A 25,194-nucleotide genomic window follows, 5' to 3' on the forward strand; every position below is an offset into this window, starting at 1 on the left:
AGAATCGCTTGAACCCAGGAGGCAGAGGTTGCGGTGAGCCAAGATCGCCCCACTGCACTCCAGCCTGGGCAACAAGAGCAAAACTCCATCTCAAAAAAAATAAAATTAAATTAAAATAAAACAACCCAGAGGATTGTGGTGAGATTAAATGGGATAATGTATGTGGCAGGATATTATTTTGAGACACTCATTGATGTTCATTTTTCTCCCTGTATTTTCCCATTTGCTTTTCCACATTCAAGTAGCTTTGAGGGTGGGGGCAGATTGAGGAGTACCCTAAAACTCTTTCTTAAAGGCCTGAACCCTTAGGGAACTAAGCTAGTGTCTAGAAGCGAGAAAAGGGGAAGAGAAGATTCATGCAAATGCTCAAGGCACCTTGGCCAGAAGCAGAGGGGAGACCAGACCCCACACTCCTCCAGAACCAGCAGGGTCTCCTGTCCCAGAAAGGAGTGACAGAGAGCAAGAGATCTGCGGCCCCGGAGCAGTTCTCAGGGAGGCAGTGAGATCCTTTAGGCTGACCACGTTGAAGTAACAAGAAAACAATGGCCCTGAAGGGGCCCTGGGGGTGGGGCAAGGACAGCATCAGAAGCCATGGATGGTGTTCTGAAGACCAAAATCCCATCCTCCTACCATGTGATGTTGCACAAAGACCTCAGAACTAGGACATAAATCCTGGAAGAAGTTACATATTTAGGCCGGGTGGGGTGGTAATCCCAGCGGAGTCTGAGGCGGGCGGATTGCTTGGGCCCAGGAGTTTGAGACCAGCCTGGGCAAGATGGTGAAACCCCATCTCTACTAAAAATACAACAATTAGCTGGGTACAGGGGCATGAACCTGTCATCCCAGCTACTCGGGAGGCTGAGGCTGGAGAATTGCTTGAACCCTGTAGGTGGAGGTTGCAGTGAGCCGAGATGGAACCACTGCACTCCAGCCTGGGCAACAGAGTGAGACCCTGTCTCCAAAAAATAAAGAAAGAAATTACATATTTTTCCCCACCAGCCTGATGGCAAAGGAACTCCGAATCAGAAATGGGGCACAGGTACAGAAAAACAAGAAAGTTTTCTGCCTGCCCACTGGAGCTGTCCGGGCACTGAGCAAAGGCCTGCCATGTGTGTCTAAGGCCTGGAGCCAGCCCAGGGGCTGCATCTGCATCGCTCAGCCCTCTCCTGGCTCGTCTCTGTGCCTCTTCAGTCCAATGCTTCCTCCTTCCCAGGCCCCATCTGTTCTGCAGTTTTCTCTCAACCTAGCTTCCTGGGAGGGGCTGTAGACATGTTTGAGGAGCCCAGTAAAACACCCTCAAGGGCTGTTGCCTTCTTCCTCCGGGCTAACTGAATTCTTGCAGGGGCTGGGAAGAGGTGGGTGGGAGGACAGGGCAGGCCGATCTGGAGAGTCTGGCTTCCTGGGCCCCAGCCCAGCCCTCGGCAGAGCAATGTGACCTGATCCCATACTTGGCAAGGCAGCTGCAGACATTTGCAAAGTGACAAAAGGAGAGGAGGGACCTAAGAAGAAAACAGCATTTGCACAGCACATGGAAGTGCCTGGAAATGTCTTCTAGACATGTTATTCTTCTCTAGGGTGATTTTCAAGGCCAACTGAGCCTGGAGACTAAGGCTTCCAGAGGTGACTGACTGGCCCAGTGTGGCCACAGAGGCTTCCTCTCTGCAGTGTGTGTGTGAGTGAAACTGCCTTTGCAAAGATTGTAACATTGAGAAAATTACGGCAGTGAAAGAGATCTAATCTAACCCACCCCCATCTCGCATTTGCCTTAATCATTCCTGGGCTTAAGCTAAGCTAACTTTGGGAGACATTTAGGTTATCATTTATTTATTTATTTATTTATTTAGAGGCAGGGTCTCTCTCTGTTGCCCAGGCTGGGGTCCAGTGGTGCGATCTCAGCTCACTGCAACCTCCGCCTCCCAAGTTCAAGTGATTCTCATGCCTCAGCCTCCTGAGTAGCTGAGACAGGTCCGTGCCACTACACGCAGCTACTTTTATTGTATTTTTACTAGAGATGGGGTTTGCCATGTTGCCCAGGCTGGTCTCGAATTCCTGGTCTCAAGTGATCCACCCACCTTGGCCTCCGAGTGTGCTGGGATTACAGGCATGAACTACAGCACCCTGCCAAGGTTACAGTTTAAATTATACTAGGCCTTCCCCAAAAGTCAACTGCCTTTTAAAGCTGATGAAAGGCCATTAGACTAGGGGGAGAAGAGGAATCTGATTTCTGATAAGGTGTAGCCATTATTCCAGAGGGATCCTGCAGATAACATCACTATTGTAGACTGACCTTTTGAGATATCTTTTCAGATATTTTTTGCATGTCTGACACCCATGGCTCCACCTGGACCTGATGACTCCTGTGGCCCCACCCAGGAGTGACTCAGCTCAACACAACAGCTTTGACCCCCTCTGAGTTCATCTCCACTCCAACCAATCAGCAGCAAGCACCCATTGCCTGGCCACCCCCACCCCTTACCCAAACTGCCTTTGAGCCTTGGAGATTGATATGAGTGATAACTCCATCTCCTGTGTGGTGTGGCTGGCTACAAGTCAATTAAATTCTTTCCTTACTGCTATGGCATGTTCTTTATTTGTGCAGCAGGAAGGAAAAACCCATCAGTTACATGAGCATGTGTGTATATGTGTGAGTATATGTATGTATTGTGTATGTGTGAATGTATGTGTGTATATAGTGTGTATGTGTGTGTCTATGTGTGTATAGGAATGTGTGTGTGTGTGTGTGTGTGTGCGTGTGTGTGTCCATTTCAGGACAGGGGCTCTCCCTAGATCTTTAGAGCCGGTAGGACGTCATTTAGCAATCCCCCAAATCCAATCACTCCTTTTTAGGGATGTTAAAACCAAGGCCCAAATGACCTGCCTGAAATCGCACCTTTCTCCAGTGACAAAGGAGGAAGTGGCCTGGGAGTCAGAAGTGGTCTCATCTGCACCCCAACTCTTGGCCCTTCTTGCTTGGTAGAGGTCATTCTCTCTTGATAGCACAGCCGCTTGATGAAAATAGAGCAGTTAGCTTGTCCAGCAGTGGCCCCATCTGGGCCAAGCCCTGTGCTTTGTACCTGACATAGGTTATGTCATTCAACGTACCCCTCACAGTGACCTCTCAAAATAGGCATTTTGATGTACATTTCATAGAGGTGGAAACCGAAGCTGGCTGGGTGAGTTTTATTTCCCACAGCCTGCGTACTTGTTCTATTTATGTAGTCATGATTGACATTTTTGAGGACATACTATATGCCGGGTACTGTTCTAAACACTTTGTACATGCTACCTTCTTTTTTCCTCTTCATAGCAGGTACCTATGTTACCACTATGTAACCACCCTATGTTACAAACGAGGTCCCCAAGCACAGAGTTTAAGTAATTGCTCAAGGTAAATCAGCAAGTAGAGGTCAGAAATCTAAAGGCAGTGAGGAAGGGGAGCAGTGAGACCAGAAGAGAGGAAAGCCCTAGAAGTCTGAGTTAACCGCAGTGGGCAACTGGGGCTCAACCCCACCAGGGACGGCTGTGAGCCTGGGTCAAACACACTTCAGGGGTATTTAGCTGAGGGATTGTAACCGAGTAGCCCCGTTTTTCTAAGAGATGGTTTAATTATTTTTTCTCTCTTCTTTTCTCACTCCCCGGTTCCCCAGTTTCCCACTTCCTACTCATTCCTTTAGACATGCAAATATAACCTTTTACCTCGCAGTTCAGCAGATGCTCCCTACAAGGCAAGTTTATCTAATTATATGTTCTCCTAGACGGATCTCTTCTTGAGGGTTACCAGTTGATTTGCAAACCAAAGCCTGCCCATCGGGGAATTCTAACCCTCCACCGGGTTGCCTCAGAACTTTCTCGCTCACCAAGAGGCTGCCTTGAGAGATAACAGCCAATTTCTATGAGACTCCCTCCCACCTGGGGAGTTCCCAGCCTAGTCCTGCTCACGAAGGCTCCAGCAGTCACCAGCTCGACTGCCCAGTAGATAAGGTACCAGAGCTAACATGCAGACCCCCACTTGCTCACTTCTTCCCCTGACTTTTAAAAGTGCCTGCTTTCTGCTCCAAAAGTAAAGCAGTATATTTAAAGGCGAGACACCTGTGCTCCTTCCCCTAAACTAGCTTTGGACTAATTTATACCAGACATACATTTATTTATTTATTTATTTATTTGAGACAGGGTCTGGCTTCGTCACCCAGGCTGGAGTGCAGTGGCAGGATCTCGGCTCACTGCAACCTCTGCCTCCTGGGTTCAAGTGATCCTCCCACCTCAGCCTCCCGAGTGGCTGACACCACAGGTGGGTTTGGGTTACCTGGCTAATTTTTGTATTTTTTTGTAGAAACGGGTTTTCCCCATGTTGCCCAGGCTGGTCTCGAACTCCTGAGCTCAAGTGATCTGCCACCCTCAGCATCCCAAAGTGCTGGGATTAGAGGCATGAGCCATGGCCTCCAGCCTAGATGACACAGTGAGACCCCATCTCAAAAAAAAAAAAAAAAAGAAAATTGGACTCCGCATGCAGCAAGCAAACTAACCTGCCATTTGGTTACAGGACAAGGAAGTGCCTTGGAACTACCCCTATGTGAGCGAATGCTCCTTATCCAGGGAATGTCATTAGGCAGAGATGTAGGAAGCCACCTTCCTAAAGGTGCTGTCTGCAGGTGACTCCAGGTGGCCCAGGAGATACAGGCAGGGCAGCATTTGCTACCATGTATTAGCCCTGACACTTGGTGCTCAACAAATGCTTATTTTCTTCCCTTCTCTCTACAGAACATTTTCTTTGGACCCAGATATTTCTGGAAATCAATAAAGCTGGTTTTATTATGTGTATGGCAAAATGTCGTTTGCTTTTATACCACCATAATTTTTTTTTTTTTTTTTTGAGACAGGGCCTCACTCTGTCACCCAGGCTGGAGTACAGTGGCACAATCTGGGCTCACTGCAGCCTTGAACTCCTGGGTTCAAATGATCCTCCCACCTCTGCCTCACAAGTAGCTGGGACTAGAGACACGTGCCACAATACCTGGCTAATTTTTGTATTTAAAAAAAAAAATTGGAGGCCGGGCCTGGTGGCTCACACCTATAATCCCAACACTTTGGGAGGCTGAGGCGGGCGGATCGCCTGAGGTCAGGAGTTCAAGACCAGCCTAGCCAACATGGTCAAACCCCATGTCTACTAAAAATACAAAAATTAGCCGGGTGTGGTGGCACATGCCTGTAATCCTGGCTACTCGAGAGGCTGAGGCAGGAGAATTGCCTGAACCTGGGAGGTGGAGGTTGCATGCAGTGAGCCAAGATCACACCACTGCACTCCACACTCTAGCCTGGGCAATAGAGTGAGACTCCATCTAAAAAAAAAAAAAAAATCAAAATATTTTTTTAAAATAGATAGGATCTCACTATGTTGCCCAGGCTAATGTTAAACTCCTGAGCTCAAGCAATCCACCTGCCTTGGCCTCCAAAGTGCTGGGATTGAAGGTGTGAGCCACTGTGCCTGGCCCTGGCTAATTTTTGTATTTTTTGTAGAGACTAGGTTTTTGTCATGTTGCCCAGGCTGGTCTCAAACTCCTGCGCTCCAGCAGTCTGTCCACCTCGGCCTCCCAAAGTGCTGGAATTACAGGCATTAGCCAGAAATGTTCATATAAAAAAATCTCACAAATGAGAAAATCTGCATTGTCAGGTTGCTACCTAATTATTACTTCATCAATATTACGATTTCTACAAATGTTCATAGCAGCACTATTCACAACAGTCAAAGGGTGGAAGCAACCCAAATGTCCACCAGTGGATGAATGGATAAACAAATTGTGGTCTGTCCATACAATGAAATATTATTTAGCCTTGAAAAGGAATGAAATATTCATGCTACCACATGGATGAACCTTGAAAACATTACGCTAAGTGAAAGAAACCAGGCACAGAAGGTCACATATTGTATGATTCCACCTATATGAAATATCCAGAATAGGCAAATCCACAGGAACAGAAAGCAGACTTGTGGTTGCCAGGCTGTAAGGAGAGAGGAATGGAGTGTGACTGTATAATGGGTGTGGCTCTCTTTTGGGGGTGATGGAAATGCTTTGGATCTAGATGGAGGTGATGACTGCAAATCATTATGAATATACTAAATGCCACTGAATTGTTCACTTTGTTATTTATTTATTTGGAGACAGAGCCTCGCTCTGTCGCCCAGGCTGGAGTGCAGTGGCTTAATCTTGGCTCACTGCAACTTCCGCCTCCCGGGTTCAGGCGATTCTTGTGTCTTGGCCTCCCGAGTAGCTGGGACTACAGGCGCCTGCCACTACGCATGGCTAATTTTTTTATATTTTTAGTAGAGACGGGTTTCCCCATGTTAACCAGGCTGGTCTTGAACTCCTGGCCTCAAATGATCCACCCACCTCAGTCTCCCAAAGTGTTCCCCGACTAACGCAGTTCATCGTCTTATCAGCATTTAGAGAGGCTCCCTGCTTCCTTAGTACTTTGTGTTTTTTCCTTGCTCTCTGCCTAAATGTCAAATAGATAATCTCTAGACTCCAGCACCTAGTAATACTTTGCAACATCTCATGTCTTTCCATTAATACTTGTTACGTGATAAAAGGGTTGGTTTCATGCTCCTTGAAAGATGTTTCCAATGGGTTCAAGGACTTTCTTTGCTTTTTATTTTATTTTATTTTGAGACAGCCTTGCTCTGTTGCCTAGGCTGAAGTGCAGTGGTGCGATCTCAAGTCACTGCAACCTCTGGGTCCCCAGTTCAAGTGATTCTCCCATCTCAGCCTCCCAAGTAGCTGGGACTACATGGACAGGCCACCATGCCCAGCCAACTTTTAGTAGAGACGGGGTTTCGCCATGTTGGTCAAGCTGGTCTCAAACTCCTGGCTTTAAGCAGTCTGCCTGCCTTGGCTTCCAATGTGGTGGGATTACAGGCATGAGCCACTGAGCCCGGCCCTTTCTTTGCTTTTTAAATTAAAATCTTTTATTTTAACACTTCCAAGCCCAGATTAGTCTTGCAAGCCTCAGCATCTGCTAGGAAGTTGCTTGTTCTCTTGGAGGTGGACTCTTGGGGACATTGTTTTTCTTCTAAAAGATTAACACAGCATTAGCGATATCTTTGATGAAGTTTACATAAGCAGATGAAATCAGCTTTTGCCTTATGAAGAAATGTGGTGGACTGCTAACCAGTGCCCCACCCAACTCCACCTCCTACTACTTGTACCCTGGTGTAGCCCCTTCTCATGCAGACTCTGGACTTGGCTGGGTGATTTGCTTTGCCAACTGGATATTAGCAAGAGCTATGTAAGCAGGGGCTTGATAGACATTTGCACAGGGGGGCTCCTGCTCTTGTAAGCAGGCCACCATGCTCTCAAGAAGTCCAGGCCATCCCCCTGTGAGAGGAACCAGGAGATTCCTGGAGGATAACAGAGGTGCCTGGCCCCAAGGCCCCAGGCAAATACAAGAGGCCTCCTTGGACATTCCCACCAGCCTGTTGCCAGTGAACACAGCCACATGAGCCACCCCTAGGCAAAGACCGCCCAGTCAACCAGACACTGCCAAAAAAAAAAAAAATCATTGTCTGTTTAAAGCCCCTAAATTATGGAACTGTCTGCTGCACAGCCACAGAGAACTGACACATGAAGTTCACGTTCAACAGTAAAGTGGAACATGGACAATCCTGAAGGTGAGCTGTGGAAACATTCTCAGCATCCTGAGTCCTGTTTATCTCGAGGTTGCACCTATTTCTTGGATTTATTTCTGTCTATAAAAGGAAAATTGAAAAATACCCAAAAAAAGTTTAAAGAAGAAATTGATATTGCTCACAGTCCCACACTCCAAAATAAGTATATTTTACCTTTTGGTGACTCTCCTTTCAGGTCTTCATTTTTTCTTTCTTTCTTTTTTTTAGGCAGGGTCTCGTTCTATCACCTAGTCTAGAGCACAGTGGCATAATCATAGTTCACTGAGCGTCAACCTCCTGGGCTCAAGTGATCCTCCTGCCTCAGCGTCCCCAGTAGCTGGTACTACAGGCATGCACCACTATGCCCAGCTAGTTTTTGTATTTTTAGTAGAGACGGGGTTTTGCGATGTTGGACTGGCTGGTCTTGAACTCCTGACCTCAAGTGATCCTCCTGCCTCAGCCTCCCAAAGTGCTGGGATGACTCGTGAGCCACCGTGCCCAGCCGACATAACATTTTTTATTTAATGAATCTTCTGCTGTTGAACATTTAAGTTGGCTTGTTTGAAACAGAACGTAATATTGCAGTCCATATACTTGTAAAAAGTATTTCAGCATATGGCAGATGATTTTCTTAGAAAAGTGTCCCAAGGTGGACTTACCGCATGTCCTGATTAATCTCTGTGTCCCCAGATACTCTTTGCAGCCTCCCCTACCTTTCTCTGTGCCCCCGGAGACTGAGCCAGCCCTAAGCATTGAATCACTTAACTTCCCCTGGTACTTTGAATAAGGTTCAGCCATCAAGAGGCAACAGCAAGGGGGACAGGTGACAGGAGGGGAGGGGGTATGTATTTGTCCCGCTCCCTCCCTGCTTTGCTGTGGTTCTGGCAGTGGCTGCAGCCCTAGGGCTGTAACTTGGGTGTGGCCGACCCTCCGAACTGTCTGGGGTGCTAATGGAGTCCTGCTGTTGCACAAGCTTCAACTTCCCCTCTTGGTTCCCTTAACCCGGCCCATGTCTCTGAAAATAATAACTTCACTACAACATCTCTTCAAAATCCCAGCTGGGTAGGGAGATTAGAGGGTCTTTCTAGAACACCTGCTAATATGAACAAGTTCTCCTTCGCTGGCCATTTTCTTCAAAGTGTTCTTGGTTGTCCCCACTTGTCTATGACCTTTAGATTCACTATGCAAAATTCCCCAAAAATATCATATCGGAATTTTTATTATTAATACAATTGCACGAAACTGGCCATGGGCAGTTGCTCACACCTATAATCCCAGCACTTTGGGAGACTGAGGTGGGAGGATCGCTTGAGCACAGGAGTTTGAGACCAGGCCGGGCACAATAGCTCATGCCTGTAATCCTAGCACTTTGGGAGGCTGAGGTGGGCAGATTGCCTGAGCTCAGGAGTTTGAGACCAGCCTGGACAACATGGCAAAATCCCGTCTCTACTAAAAAACAAAAAATTTGTTGGGCATGGTGGTGCACATCTGTAATCCCAGCTACTCAGGAGGCTGAGGCGTGAGAATTGCTTGAACTAGGGATGTGGAGGTTGCAACGAGCCAAGATCGCACCACTGCACTCCAGCCTGGGGGACAGAGTGAGACTCTTTCCAAAAAAAAAAAAGAATTTGAGACTAACCTGGGCAACACAGCAAGACACCATCTCTACAAAAAAATTAAAAATACAAAAATTAGCTGGGCGTGGTGGCATGCACCTGTAGTCCTAGCTACTTGGGAGGCTGAGGTGGGAGGATCACAGGAGCTCAGGAGTTTGAGGTTACAGTGAGCCATGAGCACACCACTGCACTTCAGCCTGGGCAACACAGCAAGAGGCTGTCTCTAATTTTTTTAAAAATAAGAAAAAATGTGTTAAAAAAAAGAATCACACAAAACTTATATATTAATTTGGCCAGAACTGGCATCTTTCCATTCACGAGTATCACATGCCTTTCCATGTATGTAAACTTTATTTAAAACCTCTTAGTTAAGTTTTTGTTGTTTATAGGACATGCACATTTTGTGTCAAGCTTATATCTAGGTATTTTATAAATGACCATGAAAAAATTCACTCTCAAGCATTAAAGAAATGCAAATTATGAGAGAACAATGAGATCCTATTTTTCCTTTCAAACTGGGACATAGTTTTACAAATAATACTCAACCTCAGAACGGTGTAGTGAAAAGGGCATTCTCATATGCTTCTGGGAGGATATGCATTAGTCTATTTATGTCCATTCTGGAGGAAGGTTTGACATTTTGTATAATAAGAATTGAAAATGTTGGCCAGACATGTATACATATGTAACTAACCTGCACATTGTGCACATGTACCCTAAAACTTAAAGTATAATAATAATAAAATTAAAAAAAGAAAATTAAAAAAAAAAAAAGAAAAGAAAATGTTGGCCAGGTGTAGTGGCTCATGCCTGTAATCCCAGCACTTTAGGAAGCTGAGGCAAGACGACTGCTTGAGCCCAGGAGTTCAAAGCCAGCCTGGGCAACAAAGCCAGACCCTGTCTCTATTAAAAATAAATAATAATAAATTTTTAAAAAGAATTTAAAATGTTTATGTCCTTTTAAATGAAATCTTTCCTATCCAGTTTTCCTGTGCAGCTGCTTCATTCAAGCCTGCTTTTAGTTGGAGCCTAAAACAATGTGAATAAATGTCCTAAATCCATAATTAGCGGCCTAATATGATTTTTTTAAGAAGTCCATATCCTTTGGCTTAATGTATAAGGTCAGGGTCCTGGCCAGAAATAGGCCCGAGCATTTAGTTTATAATCAAAGTGATACTTCAAACCAGTGAGGAAATATTCTACTAAAAGAGAAAGGCTGGGCTGGGCATGGTGACCCACGTCTGTAATCCCAGCACTGCGGGAGGGCGAGGCGGGTGGATCATTTGATGTCAGGAATTCAAGACCAACCTGGTCAACATGGCGAAAACCCATCTCTACTAAAAATGCAAAACTTACCCGGGCATGGTGGCACGCGCCTGTAATCCCAGCTACTGGGAAGGCTGAGCCAGGAGACTCGCTTGAACCTGAGAAGCTGAGGTTGCAGTGAGCAGAGATTGTGCCACTGCACTCCAGCCTGGGAGACAAAAGCAAGACTGTCTCAAAACAAACAAACAAACAAACAAAAAAGAGAGAAAGCCTGAATAATGACATATGAAAAGTTGACTCTTCAGAAAAAAATAAGTTTAGATCTTTATCTTCCAGTTTATATCAAAATTAGTCCCAGGTGGGTTTAAAAGCCAAATGAAGGAGTAAGAGGAAATGGAGGAAGGGAAGGGGGGAAGAGGAGCAGAAAAGAAAAAATATAGATCTGAAATGTCTGTGTGATACTCAGATGGGAGCAGTTTTACAATTAAAAAAACAAAAGGGAGAAAGAATAAAGGAAAACATCAAGGCCAGGAGTAGTGGCTCAAGCCTGTAATCCCAGCACTTTGGGAGGCCCAAGGCAGGCAGGTTGCTTGAGCCCAGGAGTTCAAGACCAGCCTGGGCAACATAGCGAGACCTCCTCTCTACAAAAGATACAAAAATTAGCCGGGCCTAGTGGTGTGCACCTGTGGTTCCAGCTACTAGGGAGGCTAAGGTGGGAGGATGGCTTGAGCCGGGAGGCGGAGACTGCAGGGAGCCAAGATCATGCCACTGTACTCCAGCCTGGGTGACAGAGTGAGGCGCTGACTGAAAAATAAAAAACTAAAGAAAGAAATAGAAAAACATCAAAAGGTCATCCCACATCAAAATGTCGTGTGGTGTATCAAATATCACCAAAAACAAAATCAGAAGGTAAAATTCTAAGCTTAGAAAAATATTTGCAACACATTCGACAGAACTGACATGTTTAAAGTGCTTCTGTACGTCAACAAGAGAAAAAATAGAAAATAGAAAAGCAGACCAAAGATATGAATAGGCAACTCACAAAAGGAGAAAGTCAGATGTTCATAACTATTTTTAAAATGCAGCAGACACGTGGTCTTGGAGACGCAACAAGCAGGGCCGCGGACCAGGCGTTAGGTAGGAAAGGCATTCACCCCTTCTCCAGCTGCGGGCCGGGGCTCCGGGTCCCTCTCTGGAGGGGCCTCCAGGGAGCGGAGCTCTGGGATGCCGTTTCCCCGGGGCGTCTGGGAGGGGCTGGAGAAACAAGCATTTCCTAGGGCTGAGCCCACTTGCCCTCTAGGGGGTGGCGATTTCTCTCCCAGTCTTCCCCCCGACTTGGCTGGACTCCGAGGGGAGGGCGCTGGCGCTTCCAATGGCACGGCAGCTCGTGGGGAGCTCGGGCGCTGCCTCTCGGGCGGCTTCCCCAGCCCTCCTGACTCGCGGCCACCGGAGGGCGGTGCTGTCCAGGAGACGCCGGAGCTGGGCGCTCACAAAGGCCCCTTTCTCCTCCACCGGAGATGAGTCATAGCCCAGGCGGGGTCTATGAAGGGCAGCCGCTCCAAGGCGACTGCAGAGCCGCGACTGCAGAGCCACGCTTCCGAGTCACCCTGGACGCCTGCGCCGGCCGCGTCTGCTTCTCCTTGGCTTGGCAGGCCACAGGGAAAACTGGGTCAGGCCGGTGGCCTAGTTCGCTGGTTCACAGCGTGAACGCCGGCAGTAGGTGACTAGGAAGGGCATCTCCACTTACTGTCTGGCTCATTCACGTGACAAATATCTGAAGAGCCCCGTGACTGACAGCCAGTTGCTAGTGCACTCCCAAGGCCCGGGTCACCTGAGTTTAGAATGTGTCATCTCAATACCCTGGGGGCTGGGCCTGCCTGGGCAGGTCGCCAAATCACCGGTCTCGTCACATCTCAGGTTCAGTTGCCCACATTGCAAAACATCCCCTGGCCCCCTGGCATTGGATTCCCTTGCGATCTAACCCTGCCCCACCCCTCTGACTGGCTCCCACCAGGTGGCCTTCACTTTGGTCCCCACCCCTGCCTGGCAATCCCCCTCCCCACATCCTGCTCCTGTGAGCCCAGGCCTGTCCTATGGCGGCCTGCAGTGACCTTCCACACCCACCCGAGCCCATTCAGTCTCCTCTCTGCTTCTGACTCTGCCGTAGGATGTCTGAGGATGTCATTTGTTTTTCCCTCCAAAATTCTTTTTGCTAATAAGAAGGACACTTTTGTCACCCGGTCCAAAGGTGTAAGCTGCTGGGCCTCAGTGGAGCCAGAAGCAGCCTGTATAGGCCTGGTCTGCTCAGCTGGACAGGAGGAGATCTGGTAGGGATGGACCACTCCAGAGGAGAGGAGGTCAGCCATGGGCCTGAGCAGCATGAAGACCTCATGTGCCAGGAGGGAGGTCAGCAAGGGTGTGAGACCAAGGAGGGCACTGAGTCCAGAGTGCTGTAGCCCTTCCTCTTCTTTCTTTTCTTTTCTCTCTTTTTTTTTTTTTTTTCAGATGGAGTCTCACTCTGTAGCTTAGGCTGGAGTGCAGTGGCACAATCTTGGCTCACTGCAGCCTCCACCTCCCAGGTTCAAGCGATCCTCCTGCCTCAGCCTCCTAAGTAGGTGGAACTACAGATGCACACCACCAAGCCTTGCTAATTTTTGTATTTTTAGTAGAGATGGGGTTTCACCATGTTGACCAGGCTGGTCTCGAACTCCCAGCCTCAAGTGATCTGCCCTCTTTGGCCTCCCAAAGTGAACCACCAGGCCTGGCTCCTCTCCTTTTTTCTTTCCTTCCTCTTCTTTCCCTGCCCTCCCTTGTGGTTGCAGCCAAGGAGCTGGGCTGCAGCTGGCCCTCCCTCATGCTGAGTTTTGCTAACATAGTGCCTTCTTGTTCTCTCCCCCTCCCACCTTCCTGCCACCCCATGTGCCATTTCCCAGTGACTCTGGAGCATCTGAGATGCCTCTGCCTGCATTATGGGTGGGCACACTGAGGCTCAGAAGAGCCAATGACTTGCCAGGAAGCACAGCCATTGGCAGGAGTGGGCAGAGTGGCAGAGGGATCAACTCTGTCTCACCCCAACTTGTGAGGACATGCCCAGAACACATGGGAAAGCAGGTGCACTGTGCTTTGCTGGGATGACAGCGTTCATAGACTTGAAGGCATCAATTTGACTTCAGCATTTAAAAAAATTTGTAATGTTTGCTGCAGAATATCCAAACAATAGAGATGTGTATAAAATAGAACCCAAACAAAAGTCCAATTCTCCCCCAACTCACTTCTCACTGTTGTAAACCAAAAATAATGGACCCCTCCTCTCGGCCAAAGGCATTCCAGGGTTACCTGAAAATCTAGTCAGGCCATGATGGAAGAGGGGGTGGGAGATGCCTCATTATACCCTCCAGCATTCACACCAACGGGGACCTTAGGTCTGATAAGAAACAATACAGTCTATTCTCCCTAAATCCTGCTACTTGGAGGCTTCGTCTGTGTGACAAAACCTAGGTCTTCACAACCTCTTATCATAACCCAGACATTCCTTTCTACCGATAATAACTCTTTCAATCAATTGCCAATCAGAAAGTTTTAAAATCTGACCTCTGGAAGCTGCACCCTACTTTGAATTGTCCTGCCCTTCCAGATCAAACCAATGTAAACCTTGCCTGTATTGATTGATGTATTGTCTTCCTAAAATGTATGAAAGCGGCCAAGTGCAGTGGCTCACGCCTGTAATCCCAACACTTTGGGAGGCCGAGGCAGGTGGATCACCTGAGGTCAGAAGTTTGAGACCAGCCTGACCAACATGGAGAAGCCTCGTCTCTACTAAAAATACAAAATTAACCCGGGCGTGGTGGCGCATGCCTGTAGTCCCAGCTACTTGGGAGGCTGAGGCAGGAGAATAGCTTGAACCCAGGAGGCGGAGGTTTCGGTGAGCTGAGATCACATCATTGCACTCCAGCCTGGATGACAAGAGCGAAACTCTGTCTCAAAAAAAAAAAAAAAAAGGAAAGAAAAGAAAAGAAAAAAATAAAAAGTAGGAAAGCAAGCTGTACCCCGACCACATTGGGCACATGTGGACCTCCTGAGGCTGTGTCATGGGCATGTCCTTAACCTTGGCAAAATAAGCTTTCTAAACTAACTGAGACCTGTTTCATATATTTTGGGTTCACACTATTAAGAGTTTGGTATACGGCTGGGCTCAGTTGCTCACACCTGTAATCCCAGCACTTTGAGAGGCTGAGGCGGGCCGATCACCTGAGGTTGGGAGTTCGAGACCAGTCTGACCAACATAGAGAAACCCCATCTCTACTAAAAATACAAAATTAGCGGGGCGTGGTGGCGCATGCCTGTAATCCCAGGTACTTGGGAGGCAGAGACAGCAGAATTGCTTGAACCCAGGAGGCAGAGGTTGCAGTGAGCCAAGATCGCGCCATTGCACTCCAGCCTGGGCAACAAGAGCAAAACTCTGCCTCAAAAAAAAAAAAAAGAGTTTGGTATAAATCCATCCTTCTAAGCTTTGCAACACATTTTATATATATGTAAATATAGATATATGTGTATATATATACACATTTGTATATATGTATATATACATATATACAATTATAATCACTGAACTACCATTCTGGAACTTCTGTGTTCTCTTCCTACAGCTTCGTGGCTTTCTTTGTAAAGGCTCCTAACATCCTGCCACATGGTGAACCTGTCCCTCCCTACGGCTGGACAGTTAGGGAGATTTGCTTTATGGTACATGTCTGGGTGCGTGCTGTGGGAACCTCCATGGAGAATAACTTTACATGTGGATCTGTGAGCGCAGAGACATGCATGCATCTTCTGGGCTCTTTAAAAGTTTGTGATGACAAGAGGCTGACAGGTGCACAGCAGGCCGCATGGAATTGCCACTCTGAGGAGTGCACTGTCAGCCTCAAGTCACCCCTCCCTCGACACCTGCTCACCCGCCCCCTCACCTGTTCCTCATCCCCAGGGCAGGAAGCAGCCCCATCCAAAGCTTCTGTCTTCCCGTGTGGCCTCTGTGGTCCTTCTGGCACCCCTGACCCCCTCAACCACCTTATTTGTCATCAAACATCTCCACCACCCTCAGGCTCTTAGGACAGATGAACAAATGTCTGATGCGGCGCACAACCCAGTTAGCCACAGACTCAGCCTCCTTTTGCAACCCTGCCCACCAGCTTTGCTAACAACCCCTTTTTTCTCTCCTTTTGAAGCAGTGGCAGATACAGATGCAGCTTATTTTCAGATGCAAATCAATGCATCTCCACTGCTGCAGGCTGGGTTGCTGGGCCTAGCTTTGCAGGACTGTGTCTGCTTATTGTCTCAATACAGGCTGGGGCCTACCCTGGTCTGGGGGTCCACCCTGGTGGTGCCAGGTGACTGGTGTGGTTTTGTGGAGCCCCTCTGTGCACTGGGCTTTGATCCAGGCCCTGGGGGGTGAGATAAGAGAAATAAAGAACAGAAACTCTGTTCCACGTTCTCCCTAGTACTGAGGGCTTCTGAATATCTCTTACAGTGGACTTCTGCCATAACCTGCACAGTTTTTTGTTTTGTTTTGTTTGTTTTTTGAGACGGAGTCTTGCTCTGTCGCCAGGCTGGAGTGCAGTGGTGCAATCTCAGCTCACTGCAACTTCCGCCTCCCGGATTCAAGCGATTCTACTGCCTCAGCCTCCCAAGTAGCTGGAATTACAGGCACCCGCCATCGCGCCTGGCTAACTTTTGTATTTTTAGTAGAAATGGGGTTTCACCATCTTGGCCAGGCTAGTCTCACACTCCTGACCTCATGATCCACCCGCCTCAGCCTCCGAAAGTGCTGGGATTACAGGCATGAGCCATCGTGCCCATAACTTGTTTTGTTTTGTTTTTTTGAGACTCGGTCTCCCTCTGTCACCCAGCCTGGAGTGCAGTGGTGCAATCTCAGCTCACTTCAGCCTCCACCTCCTGGGCTCAAGTGATCCTCCCAGCTGAGCCTCCCAAGTATCTGAGACTGCAGGGGTGCACCACCACCCCAGCTGATTGCTTTATTTTTTTGGTAGAGATGGGTTTTCACCATGTTGCTCAGGCTGGTCTCAAACTTCTGAGCTCAAGGGATCCACCTGCCTCAACCTTCAAAAGTGCTGGGTTTACAGGCGTAAGGCATAAGCCACTGCACCTGGCCCCTGCACAGCTTTCAAGATTTGCCTCCCTCTTGCTCACCTTTTCCCACCTGCCCCCTGCCCTGCTGCCCCGCTAAGAAAAGAGTGCATGTGATTCTTCTTCACAGAATTATATTGCAGTATGAGTGTTAGGAACCAGCATAATACAACAGTGTGGGATGTTCAGACCAGTTCAACGAGTGTTCTCAGAGAATCTTCCACGTGTCTGGCACATCATGCCACACAAAGTACGTCACTATCTACGTCAGGAAACTAGATGGAAAAATGTCTAGACTCCTGGTCTGCTCACAAGACAGATGTATAAACAATTATAATACAATGTGATGGGAACAAGAGAGGTTGGTGACATTAAATGATAATGTGGAATATTTATTATCTGTGGAATGTTTGGGGAGAAATGTTCCCAATCTGTCTTCTTTCCTTGTTTACTTACACATCTCACCTCAAAGTTACATGTTCTCTGTCTGAGCCTCTTGCTCTTGAAATCTAGCTGCCTCAAGGGAACATTTTCAGATTAGACCCAAGAAAGACAACACTTTTCCCAGTCTAAGTGCAAAAGCCCCGTGAATCTGGCCCACTTCACAGTCGTACGTGTATCCTCCATCCTCTCTGTAACTTAATATTCCATCCACCTTTAACAAGCTTTTCCCTTCATTTGTGACTGGACTGGGGATGTGAACACTATAGAGGAAGAAGCTGCCTGTGGAACTCACGGGGTACCAAAACTTTTTTGGCAAGATAATGCCCAGTGCTGGTGAGGTTCTGGCGAGATTGCCACTCGCAGATACATACGGGTGCTTGTGGTTTAAATGGACTCTGCACTGTTGGAAAGCAATCTGAAAGCATGAACAAGAGCTATGACGCATAACTCCTTTTTTTTTTTTTTTTTTTTTAGACAGAGTCTCACTCGTCACCCAGGCTGGGGTACAATGGTGTGATCACGGCTCACCTGCAACCTTCATCTCCCAGGCTCAAGTGATCCTCCCACGTCAGCTTCCTGGGTAGCTGGGATTACAGGCGTGCGCCACCACGCCCAGCTAATTTTTATATTTTTAGTAGACGCAGGGTTTCTCCATGTTGGCCAGCCTGATCTCGAACTCCTGACCTCAAGTGATCTGCCCACCTTGGCCTCCCAAAGTGCTGGGATTACAGGCATGAGCCACCACGCCCAGCCTATGAAGCAGAACTTCTGACCCACTAGATGCACAGTTTTTGTCCAGCTTTGAGATTACAAAAGCTTCATTCCTCGAGGAGCTATCTTTAAAAGGAGAAAAGACTTTAAGTGTCCACCCACAGGGAAATTGTTAATTAGACTGAAAGCTCCTTCAATACACAGACTTTTCCCTATGCATAAAGCATAGGACAGGCAGTGGGCCATAGTAGGTCCTCAGTAGATGTTTGAGAACCTGTGAGGCGAGGGAAAAGGCAGTGCAGTGGTTAGAAACACAGTTCCTAGAGCCAACCTGCTGGGTTCAAATCCCAGCTCTGCACTAACTTGCTGTGCAACCTAGGGAAAGTTATATACCTCTCTGTGCCTCAGTTTCCTCTTCTGTAAAATAAGGATGATGATTAGAGTAGAACCAAACTTACTTACAGGATTATAAGAATTAAAGAAGGTAGAATAGGTGAGGTATACATGACTGTGAATATTAACTATGATTATTTTCATTGAATAAAATGTTCTGAGACATGATGTGGCAATTATAAATGATAATAATTAATACCATGGGCAAAGTAGAATGAATATTAATGATGTCATAGCCTCCACCCTGCTCCTCCTGCCTCTTGCCTTGCACTCTCTGGTACATTATTTCCCAGCTGTCCTATAGCTGACAAGCAAAACTAACCTTGTCCCTGCACTGCTATGCTTTGATTATGTCAGTTTCCCTAAAATACCGGAAACTGCTTCATACTCTGATACCCTTACTGCCCCCCTCACCCAGCTTGGCAAACTCATAGTCATCTGTCCAGACTTACATCACACCTAGAGCCTTTCTTCCTTGACACACCTGAGCATTGCCACTCATTGTTTCTGAATCATAACAATTGATTAAGAGACAAACATGTGACTGGCCCCGCCTGCCCTCCAGGTCTGGAGCTAGACAGTCATGCACACCAACACTGTCAATGCCAAAGAGCTGATCAAGACCCCTTTCTGGTCCCTTGATCTCTTCCCTCTGTCCCTTCCATCTTTCTGCATTGCTTTTCCAACTTAGTCTTTGCAAACCACTCTCACAATTTGTGCCACAACTGCCAATCATCTGTGCTATTCACTACTTAATATTTTCAAAAATCGAGTCTCTCTCTCTGTATTTTTTTGATTTTTTTTAGATGGAGTCTTGCTCTGCCCAGGCTGGAGTCCAGTGGCACAATCTTGGCTCACTGCAACCTCCACCTCCCAGGTTCAAGCGATTCTCCTGCCTCAGCCTCCCAAGTACATAGGACTACAGGCATGTGCCACCATGCCCAGCTAATTTTTGTATTTTTAGTAGAGATGGAATTTCACCATGTTGGTCAGGCTGATTTCGAACTCCTGACCTCAGGTGATCTACCCACCTCAGTCTCCCAAAGTGCTGGGATTACAGGTGTGAGCCACCGCACCTGGCTCCGACTCTCTCTTTAAAAACATAAATATATTTCTTTTAGCAGGCCTAGGAGGAGGCTGGAAGGCCAGCTGGATCATGGAAGAGTGAGGAGAAGAACCAGAGCAGGAGGTCTGGGCTTGGGAAAGCCTGGAGGGATTGGACAGGGTCCAGACAGGGGAGGGCCCAGGGCAGTCAAGAGTTTAAAGGCCCAGCCTGGGTCAGATCTGCATTTTAGGAAGATCCCCTGTGGCTACCAGGGGCAGGCTGGACAAAGGTCTGTGAAGACAACCTCAGCAAGAGTGGATGCCAGGAGTTTATATCCAACACTGGGAAAATAAATTCCAAATGTGGAGTGCATACATTGTTCTCTGGGAGTGAGGGTACCCATGGGCTCTTAACTCTGAGGGTTAAGAATAAGGTTTCTCCCAACCAGGAGCTGATGTTCAAGCTGCCTGGAGGCAGACAGGGTCAACTCTTTGGCAGCCAGTTCCCCAGTGTAGGGTGTGGGCTCCCGCCATGACCTTCCCCACCTGGCTGGCCCTGTGTGCTCAGATGCAGTCCTGATGGCCGAGCCCCTGAGAGACTGCCAGGCTCTGCAGCTGCCTCTTCTGTTCAGGCCTTGTTCTGCCCAAGAGCAGGTCCACAACTATCTACGGAATTAGCCTTGAGTGGCAGGAATTGAAGAAGTGGGCCCTAAAGTGTGCCTTGAACTGGGAAGGGGCAGTCAAGTAGGGAGGCAGATGGGCAGGGCAGCAGGCACTGCCCCACGTGGAGTTTCCCAGCTTCCTCCTTGGTTTCTGGTGCTTTCTGCCATTGTCTCGTTGGCTATAGGGGCTGCTGGGGCATTGGTTCCAGTAATAGGATTGAAAGAAAGCAGCACCTTAGTTTATCAGTCTGGGCTCTGCTACTAATGCTCACCTTGTCTTGGTCAAGTTGATTGACTTGAGGAACATGAAGGGGTTTGAATCACATTGGTGGTTTTCAGCAGGGGATATACCTCTGTGTGGCCTGGGTTGTGGTTTGGACTTAGAATATCCAGGCAATGGGCCTGGTAGAAATGTTTTCAGAAATTCCACCAGTAACTATGATGGTCAACACCAGCCTTAGTTCATCTCTGAGGTCCTTGTCACCCCTCATTTTCTGGTGAGGTCCATTGGGCACATTCTCCCACTTGGGGGGTGGTGTGGGTATAGAACCCCAGCATTGTACCAAGAACTTGCAGCATACTAAAGAAAGATACCACTTACATTGTCCAGGCCAGCCCTATTCCAGATTCAGAACTATTAAGTCTCTAATCCTCATAACAACCCCACGAGGATGTAACTTCTATTATCCCCATTTTACAGTGAAGGAAGGAGACGCAGAGAGGTTCAGTTACTTGCTAGTGAGTAGAGAGCTGGGATGCCTACCCTAGTAGTGTATTGTCAATCATCTCTCTCTGTTGCCTCCTGTGCAAGCAAGGAAGGCTGATTAGTGATCCTGCATGTGGCCCATTATGGCAATTATGAGGTTGTCTTTTCCTCAGCTGTTTAGGGGTTTGCAGGTCTGTTATCATCTGTGCCCTAGACTGGAGTTCCTAGAAGGCAGAAACTGTCTTGATAGCTCCAGCGTCCAGTAGTCTGGCATATGGCAAGTGTTCAATTGCTGCTGAGTGAATACATAAATGCATGCATGAATTAATGAATGAATAAGTGAGTGCATGGATGACCAGTGCTGGGACAGAGAGAAGCACGGGGTGCTGAGGAATCCAGGGCAGCCTCTGTCAGGGCAGAGGCTCAGAATCAGGCCCCAGAGGGTGGTTTGTGCCATGATCTGTCCATACCCAAGGGGCCCCTAAACAATATCGTCTGTCTCTTTGTACACAGCCCACCCTGTGGAGTTGACCCAACTACTGGTTGTAGCAAAACCACCGCCCAGCCCGGGCTGCAGCCTTCCCCGCCCAGGCAGACTCTCCAGTGGAAGGAGGCTCCTCCCCCGGGCTCCAGGGCTTGTATCTTGGGGAAAGGAAGTCAAGCTGGATTTTCACCCACTTCTCTGCCTCCCTCCCGTCGCTCCCAGATCATCTGACCATTCACAGGAAGTCCATGGTGGGGTGTGGCTGTTTTTAAGGACTTTGGCATTGTTTCAGGAAAGGAAAAAAAAAAAAAAGCTAAACAAACAACGGCTCAAAACACTAAAACAATTCTCTGATTTGCTTCAAATTTGTATAGGGGATGGGGTTTTCATAAATAGCCAGGCTGGTGGTGGTGTGGAGATGTGATCTTTTGGGCATATTAATAACAACCGCCTCCCTCACCAAGACTAGGCCCTATGTTAAGTGCTTCTGGGGCTTGATCTTATTTAATCCATACATTCCTGGGCCATACTGTGATTATGAGGAGGAGTTTCAGAGAGGTTAAGGGGCTTACCCAAGGGCACACAGCTGCAAAGTGGTTAGAGCAAAGATCTTAAGCCATGTATTTCTTTTTTTCTTTTTTTTTCTTCTTTTGTGACAGGGTCTTACTCTGTTGCCCAGGCTTGAGTGCAGTGATGCAAACATGGCTCACTGCAACCTGGACCTCCCGGGCTCAAGTGATCTTCCCACCTTACCCTCCCATGTAGCTGGGACCACAGGCACAGGCCACCATGCCCAGCTAATTTTTTGATTTTTTTGTAGGAATGGGGTCTCACTTTGTGGCCCAGGCTGGCCTGTAACTCCTGGACTCAAGCAATCCTCCCCACTCTGCCTCCCAAAGTGCTGAAATTACAGACGTGAGCCACTGCACCCAGTCCCAACTATTTCTTGACTCTGGAGTCAGATAGCCTGGGCTTGAATCCTGACTCTGCTATTTACTATCACGTGACTTCTGGCGAGTTAGTTAACCCCTCTGTGCCTCAGATCCTCATTTATAAAATGAAGATAACTGTCTGTTTCATAGGGTTGTTGTGAGCATTCAATTATACACATTAAGCACTTAGAACAGTGCCTGAATCATGGTGAAAGTTCATAAATGTTAGCTATATTTCAATACAAACGGAAATTAACACTTTATTTAATACAAATAGAAATTAACACTTCACTTACTACCTGTTTCTGGTGTCTTTTACTGCTGACATTATATATAGCATTCCACTGACCTTTGACTTTTATATGTACATTCTCCTGACTTTGTGTTTTATCAAATCCTCAATGACACTTATAATCTGTACCATTATCTATAATATACCATTACAGTGTGTACCACTTAAAACAATTTTTAAGACATCTTTGATTATAAAATATGTCCTAATTTCAGAGTGCAGAGATAAAAGTATAACTTTCTTATCAGTGAAATATGGTAAGAATGGTCTGACCCTTTATTACTGAGTTGGGTCCTTCCTGGGTATGAATTCTCCCTGCTCCCTAGATGGCATCTGTATTAGTTGATCTAGATAACAGTTCCACCCAATGCAGTCTGGCCCCTGGACTCTTAACCCAGGGCCAGCCCCAATGGCTGGTATTACTGGCAGGTCAGCTCCAGGCAAGTGGGACTACCCTTGTCTGATACAGCTGGTAGAAGGGGCTCATGTCAGGCCAGGTGTGCTGGCTCATGCCTGTAATTCCAGCACTTTGGAAGGCCGATGGGGGCAGACTGCTTGAGCCCAGGAGTTTGAGACCAGTCTGGGCAACATGGTGAAAACCCAACTCTACAAAAAATACAAAAACTAGTCAGGTGTGATGCCGCGCACCTGAAGTCTCAGCTACTCAGGAGGCTGAGGTGGGAGGATTGCTCAAACCCGGGAGGTTGAGGCTGCAATGAACCATGATTGTGTCACTGCTCTCCAGCCTAGGAGACAGAGCAAGTCTCTGTCTCAAAACACAAAAATAAAATTAAAAAAAAAAAAAGGGGCTCACGTCAGCTTGTAACCTGACCTCTTGTTGATCATTAAAGCTAGAGGCTCAACCTGTGACCATGACCAGACAAATAAAGCCAGGGGTGCAGGGTCAGGTGACTTCCTCACCTGCAGTGATTGCTTTGGAGCATCCTGCTCCAGCCTGTTTGAGTTGGATTTGTTCACATTGCAATGAAAATGTGAGATCAGTTCCCAAGGAGAGTGGTGTGTAGGAAAAAACTAACCATCCTTTGGTATCATTTGCCCAGGTGGTGGGCGAAGGACACCTTGTGTGGGTTTCAATGGCCTAATTATATTTGGAGTCATTCCTTCTGCGTTTGTTTTCCCTGTGATTCAGTGAAAGGTAGGGAGTGTTGGGAAAGGTTTAGCCTGACATCATGGCTGGCTCTAGGGAGTTGGCAGAGGCACAGGCAAGAACCAATTTAGTCTCATGTACCCCATAAACATATACACCTACTATATACCCACAAAAATAAAATATTGAAATAAAAAATTCATAGAAAAAAGAGAGCTAATTTTGGTATTTGATGTTGACTGAATGCCCTTCCTAAATGACAGTGCCCGTCTATGGCCATCATGAAAAGAAACAGGGCTCCTGAGACAGATTTATTTTGTGTTTGAGACAGAGTCTCTCTTAGTTGCCAGGCTGGAGTGCAGTGGTGCAATCACAGCTCACTGCAGCCTCTACCTCCCAGGCTTGAGTGATCCTCCCACCTCAGCCTCCAGAGTAACGGAGGAGACCACCCCTCATATTGTCTTATGCCCAATTTCTGCCTCCAAAGAAAGAAGAAGTAAAAACTAAAAGGCAGAAATGAAATCCACCAGCAGACAGCCCGGCGCCACACCCTGGGCCTGGTAGTTAAAGATCGACCCCTGACCTAATAGGTTATGTTATCTATAGATTACAGACATTGTATAGAAAAGCACTGTGAAAATCCCCATCCTGTTCTGTTCCGTTCCAATTACTGGTGCATGCAGCCCCCAGTCACGTACCCCCTGCTTGCTCAATCGATCACGACCCTCTCGCGCAGACCCCCTTAGAGTTGTGAGCCCTTAAAAGGGACAGGAATTGCTCACTCAGGGAGCTCGGCTCTTGAGACAGGAGTCTTACTGATGCTTCCGGCTGAATAAACTGCTTCCTTCTTTAACTCGATGTCTGAGGGGTTTTGTCTGCGGCTTGTCCTGCTACAAGAGTATCTGGGACCACAGGCACACCACCATGTGCAGCAAATTTTTAAAAAATTATTATTTGTAGAGACGAGCTCTATGTTGCCCAGGCTGGTCTTGAACTCCTGGGTGCAAGTGACTCTCACGCCTTGGCCTCCAAAAGTGCTGGGATTAAAGGTGTGAGCCACTGGGCCCAGCCTGGAGACAGATTAATCTGAATTTACATGCTCGATGGTCTTCTCTTAGCTGTGTGACCTGAGGAGCTGGCCTCTCTGAACCTCCACAGCTATAATACAGGATAATTCTACAGGGTTGTTAAGAAGTACCAGGGATAGTGACGAGCACGTGGTCAGTGCTCAACAGATGGTAGTAGCAGCTGTCAAGTGCCTGCCATGTACCTGACACTGTTGCAGATACAAAATAGAAGCTAAACACTATTCATGGAGGAGAGGTATTATTACAGTATTCTTATATCAAAGCTCTGAAACTTACAAGCTGTTAAGCAGCCAAGCCAGCAATCACCTGTCTTTCTTGGGACTGCAGCCTCAGCCAACACTTCTGCAAAGTCCTCTGGGCAGCAGGCCCTGTGGCGAGAAAGTGGGCCAAGCTGCTATATGAACAGCCTCCTGATCTGAGGCCAGATGGGGCCAAGCCTAGAAAGCTGGGTCTTTGCCAGGTGTTGAGCAGCGTGACCCAGACACAGTCTGAGGGAGCTGCTTTCTCCACCCAGCACAAGCTGGATGAGCGTGCACCAGGATGCCCATCCCAGCTCCCCAGGCCAGAGCTACTGCCATGACTGCTGACCAGGGGCTGGTCTCTCACCTGCCAAGGCATCAACAACCACTGTGACCCAAATATCAGCCAGG

The 25,194-nt window shown here is 47.6% G+C and overlaps 2 long non-coding RNA genes across 3 annotated transcripts; one reads left to right on the forward strand and one right to left on the reverse strand.

Annotated features, from left to right (window-relative positions):
- Nucleotides 1–6,943: 6,943 nt before the first annotated feature.
- On the reverse strand, nt 6,944–13,519 carry LOC134729451 (uncharacterized). Its single transcript, XR_010110549.1, has 2 exons — nt 11,585–13,519; nt 6,944–10,750 (listed from the first exon to the last, which is right to left on the reverse strand). It is a non-coding gene; the product is annotated as an uncharacterized LOC134729451 (long non-coding RNA).
- On the forward strand, nt 10,743–23,639 carry LOC117976520 (uncharacterized). Of its 2 annotated transcripts, none has more exons than XR_008621811.2 (2): nt 10,743–11,679; nt 17,599–23,639. It is a non-coding gene; the product is annotated as an uncharacterized LOC117976520 (long non-coding RNA). The 2 variants fall into 2 exon arrangements; XR_010110548.1 differs by lacking the exon at nt 10,743–11,679 and adding an exon at nt 14,070–15,294.
- Nucleotides 23,640–25,194: the final 1,555 nt, after the last annotated feature.

The sequence above is a fragment of the Pan paniscus genome, chromosome 19 (genome assembly GCF_029289425.2).
Source record: "Pan paniscus chromosome 19, NHGRI_mPanPan1-v2.0_pri, whole genome shotgun sequence".
Classification (NCBI taxonomy): Eukaryota; Metazoa; Chordata; class Mammalia; order Primates; family Hominidae; genus Pan; species Pan paniscus.